Below are 5,906 nucleotides of genomic sequence, written 5' to 3' on the forward strand. Positions count from 1 at the left end.
TAAAAGATAAGAATTGAAACATAAAGAGAGCATCATGAATAATATGAATAGCACATTTAATTCTAACCCACTTCCTATGCATTGGGATTTTGTGAGCAAACAACTTGTGGGTAGAAGAATCAATTTGCATAGGAAGGTAAAACAAGCATAACTTCAAAACTTTAAGCACATAGAGGGGAAACTTGATATTATTGCAATTCCTACAAGCATAAGTTCCTCCCTCATAATAATTTTCAGTAGCATAATGAATGAATTCAACAATATAACCAGCATCTAAAGCATTCTTTTCATGATCTACAAGCATAGAAATTTTATTACTCTCCACATGAGCAAAATTCTTCTCATTTGGAATAGTGGGAGTATCATAAGAAACTCGAATACTATAAATTGTTTCCACATTAAAAGAGTAATTTTCAGAAAAGGGGTAACCATAATCATGACCAGTTTTATAAATATAATCTCTACTTTTTATAGCATAAGTATCATCACAATAATCATCATAAGTAGGATGCATGCTATCATCATTATAAATTTGCATATCAAAAGTTGGGAGACTAAAAATATCATATTCATTAAACGTAGCATCCCCAAGCTTGGGACAAACATTAATTGCAGCAAATATATTCTCAAAAACATCATCTTCATCAAACATAGTATCCCCAAGCTTGGGCCTTTTCATATCATAAGCATAATCACCCTCATCATCAATAGTATGGATATCACCAATAGTATAGCAATTATCATATTATTCCAAGCAAGTGCCAAAAAGATTTTCAAGATCATAAGAAGTATCATTATCTTCCACAATTATATTTTCATGAGGCACAATAGTAATAGGAGCAACATTATTTGGGGGAGGTATCTTTTTACCTCTCTTCCTTTTTCTTTTCTTCTTCTTCACCACATCATGTGTGGGTTCAATCCTCTTTTTGGAGCTCCTTATTAATGAGATTGGTTGAATAGGAGGATCTTCCTCGTTACCTGATTCATCATAAGAAATAATAGGAGGGTATTGGGAAGTCTCTTCCCTTTCATTAATATTCTCTTCATCTTCTATTTCTTTTCTTTTCTTTATGTAGTTGGCAATATAAGGATTTTCAATACAATTCACCGCACAATACATATAAATTTCCTCTAGATCAAAACCAAGAAGTTTATAACGGGCAAATTCTAGAAGATTCTTAGTTATACGTTTCATTTCTTCATAGCCCATAAGCAAACTAAGTTCATTATAATGTGCAAGGGAAATCAAGTCATCACAATTTTTGGACACGATTAGATCATAAAACAATTTGCATCAGATAGCTAAATGACCCTGTTCATTGCAAAGTCCACAAGTACGGCCAAGAAAATTTAAATCTTCAGCACAAACATCTAGCCTTTCTTGCAACAATTTAGTTTCTAAGTGCTTATGCCTCTTGCAATATCTATCTTTCCTATTTGGTGTGTACTTGCAAACCCAATGCACTCCACAAAAATTGACATGTTTATAGGAGACATTTTCATCATAACTAGTGCAATCATCATTAGTACTATGGATATTCAAATATTTCATACTAACAACATTGCAATCATGCTCATCATTCAAAGATTTAGTGCCAAACATTTTAATGCATTCTTCTTCTAACACTTTGGCACAATTTTCCTTTCCATCATACTCACAAAAGATATTAAAAATATGAAGCATATGAGACAAACTCAATTCCATTTTTAGTTTTATTTTATAAACTAAACTAGTGCTAAAACAAGAAACAAAAAGATTCAATTGCAAGATCTAAAGATATACCTTCAAGCGCTAACCTCCCCGGCAACGGCGCCAGAAAAGAGCTTGATGTCTACTACACAACCTTCTTCTTGTAGACGTTGTTGGGCCTCCAAGTGCAGAGGTTTGTAGGACAGTAGCAAATTTCCATCAAGTGGATGACCTAAGGTTTATCAATCCATAGGAGGCGTAGGATGAAGATGGTCTCTCTCGAGCAACCCTGCAACCAAATAACAAAGAGTCTCTTGTGTCCCCAACACACCCAATACAATGGTAAATTGTATAGGTGCACTAGTTCGGCAAAGAGATGGTGATACAAGTGGTATATGGATGGTAGATAAAGGTTTTTGTAATCTGAGAATGTAAAAAACAGCAAGGTAACTAATGATAAAAGTGAGCGTAAACGATATTGCAATGCTAGGAAACAAGGCCTAGGGTTCATACTTTCACTAGTGCAAGTCCTCTCAACAATAATAACATAATTGGATCACATAACTATCCCTCAACATGCAACGAAGAGTCACTCCAAAGCCACTAATAGCGGAGAACAAACGAAGAGATTATGGTAGGGTACGAAACCACCTCAAAGTTATTCTTTCCAATCAATCTGTTGGCCTATTCCTATAAGTCTCACAAACAGCCCTAGAGTTCGTACTAGAATAACACCTTAAGACACAAATCAACCAAAACCCTAATGTCACCTAGATACTCCAATGTCACCTCAAGTATCCGTGGGTATGATTATACGATATGCATCACACAATCTCAGATTCATCTATTCAACCAACACATATAACCTCAAAGAGTGCCCCAAAGTTCCTACCGGAGAATCATGATGAAAACGTGTGCCAACCCCTATGCATAGGTTCATGGGCGGAACCCGCAAGTTGATCACCAAAACATACATCAAGTGAATCACGTGATATCCCATTGTCACCACAGATACGCACGACAAGACATACATCAAGTGTTCTAAAATCTTTAAAGACTCAATCCGATAAGATAACTTCAAAGGGGAAACTCAATCCATTACAAGAGAGTAGAGGGGGAGAAACATCATAAGATCCAACTATAATAGCAAAGCTCGCGATACATCAAGATCGTGCCAAATCAAGAACACGAGAGAGAGAGAGAGAGAGATCAAACACATAGCTACTGGTACATACCCTCAGCCCCGAGGGAGAACTACTCCCTCCTCGTCATGGAGAGGACCGGGATGATGAAGATGGCCACCGAAGAGGGATCCCCCCTCCGGCAGGGTGCCGGAACGTGTCTAGATTGGTTTTCGGTGGCTACGGAGGCTTCTGGCGGCGGAACTCCCGATCTATTGTGCTCCCTCATCATTTTAGGGTATGTGGATATATATAGGTGGTAGAAATACATCAGGGGAGCCACGAGGGGCCCTTGAGGGTGGAGGGCGCGCCCTAGGGGGGTGGGCGCGCCCCCCTGCCTCATGGCTCCCTCGTTTCTTTCCTGACGTGCACTCCAAGTCTATCGGGTAGCTTTCCTTCCGAAAATAACTTCTCCAGAAGGTTTCATTCCGTTTCGACTCTGTTTGATATTCCTTTTCTTCGAAACAGTGAAACAAGGGGAAAACAGGAACTAGCACTGGGCTCTGGGTCAATAGGTTAGTCCCAAAAATTATATAGAAGTGTTTAATAAAGCCCATAAACATCCAAAACACATAATATAATAGCATGGAACAATAAAAAAGTATAGATACGTTGGAGACGTATCATGCATCAACCCGTCACGTATCTCAATGGTTTGAGGGTGTTGCAGCACCTCCGCAAGGTAGGGGTTGATGACCTTCTCGAAGAACTTGTCCTTGGGGGCACTTGAAGAAGCCATTGCGATCTAGATGTGTTAGAAAAACAGCTCGAAACAAAGACAGAGGATATTTGCATGATACGATGGTCAAAACCTTTGGGAGATTATATAATTAATTTTTACCGACCAAATGAAGTATCATGCAAGAAAACGGAGTCCGGGGAGCACACGAGGTGCCCACGAGGCAGGGGGCGCGCCCAGGGGGGTAGGGCGTGCCCTCCACCCTCGTGTCCTTTCTGGACTACTTATTTTCCTATTTTCTTAAATATTCCAAAACGGAGAAAAATTGCCATTAGAACTGTTTTGGAGTCGGTTTACTTACCGTACCACGTACCTATTTCTTTTCGGAGTCTGAAACGTTCTGGAAAGTGTCCCTTATGTATTCCTCCGGGGTAACGGTTTCAATAACATTAGTTTCAACATTTATAGGATTACCTGAGATATATTGTTTGATTATTTGACCGTTCACCACCCTCGGATTTGTGCCTCCGAATTTGCTGATTTTTATGGCACCGGAATGATAGACCTCCTCGATGACGTAAGGACCTTCCCATTTAGAGAGGAGTTTGCCTGCAAAAAATCTTAAATGGGAGTTGTATAACAATACATAATCACCTACATTAAACTCACATTTTTGTATCATTTTGTCATGCCATCTTTTAACTTTTTCTTTAAACAATTTGGCATTCTCATAGGCCTAGGTTCTCCATTCATCAAGTGAGCTAATGTCAAATAACCTCTTCTCACCGACAAGTTTGAAATCATAATTGAGCTCTTTAATGGACCAATATGCCTTATGTTCTAGTTCAAGAGGTAAGTGACATGATTTTCCATAAACCATCTTATATGGAGACATACCCATAGGATTCTTATATGCAGTTCTATAGGCCCATAATGCATCATCAAGTTTCTTAGACCAATTCTTCCTAGATCTATTAAAAGTCTTTTGCAAAATTAATTTAAGCTCTCTATTGCTTAGTTCTACTTGACCACTAGACTGTGGGTGATAAGGAGATGCAATTCTGTGGTTAACATCATACTTAGCAAGCATTTTACGAAAAGCACCATGAATAAAACGTGAACCACCATCAGCCATTAAGTATCTAGGGACTCCAAACCTCAGAAAAATAACTTCTTTAAGCATCTTAATATAGGTGTTATGATCAGCACTAGTAGTTGGAATAGCTTCTACCCACTTAGTAATGTAATCAACAACAACTAAAATATGTGTATACCCATTAGAGGAAGGAAACGGTCCCATATAATCAAAGCCCCAAACATCAAATGGTTCAATAACAAGTGAATAATTCATAGGAATTTCTTTACGTCTACTAATATTACCAATTCTTTGGTATTCATCACAAGACAAGACAAACTTACGGGCACCCTTGAATAGAGTAGGCCAATAAAAACTGGATTGCAATACCTTATGTGCAGTTCTATCTCCAGCATGGTGTCCTCCATAAGCCTCGGAGTGACACTTGCGTAGGATCTGTTCCTGTTCATGATCAGGTACACAACGTCTAATAACACCATCTATTCCTTCTTTATAAAGGTGTGGGTCATCCCAAAAGTAATGCCTTAAATCATAGAAGAACTTTTTATTTTGCTGGTATGTGAAACTAGGTGGTATAAACTTAGCAACAATATAATTAGCATAATCAGCATACCATGGAGCAGTACAAGAAGCATTTATGTCAGCTAGTTGTTCGTGAGGAAAACTATCATCAATAGGTAGTGGGTCATCAAGAACATTCTCTAACCTAGACAAGTTGTCTACAACGGGGTTCTCAGCTCCCTTTCTATCAATAATATGCAAATCAAATTCTTGTAGCAAGAGAACCCATCTAATAAGTCTAGGTTTAGCATCTTTCTTTTCCATGAGATATTTAATAGTAGCATGATCAGTGTGAACAGTTACTTTAGAATCAACAATATAAGGTTTGAACTTATCACAAGCAAACACAACTGCTAAAAATTCTTTTTCAGTAGTAGCATAATTTCTTTGAGCACTGTCTAGAGTTTTACTAGCATATTGAATAACATTGAATTTCTTATCAACTCTTTGTCCTAGAACAGCCCCTACAACATAATCACTAGCATAACACATGATTTCAAATGGTAAATTCCAATCAGGAGGCTGAACGATAGGTGCACAAATCTTTACTAGGCAATTATTTATCATGGGGTTGTCTACAAAATTTAGCAAAATTAAACTCATGAGACATATCCCCTAAACTAACAGAAACAATATCCTTATTGCAGTCTATCTTAGCATTAACAATATTCAAGAAGGGTCTACCAAATATAATGG

The sequence above is a fragment of the Triticum aestivum genome, chromosome 5A (assembly GCF_018294505.1).
Source record: "Triticum aestivum cultivar Chinese Spring chromosome 5A, IWGSC CS RefSeq v2.1, whole genome shotgun sequence".
NCBI lineage: Eukaryota > Viridiplantae > Streptophyta > Magnoliopsida > Poales > Poaceae > Triticum > Triticum aestivum.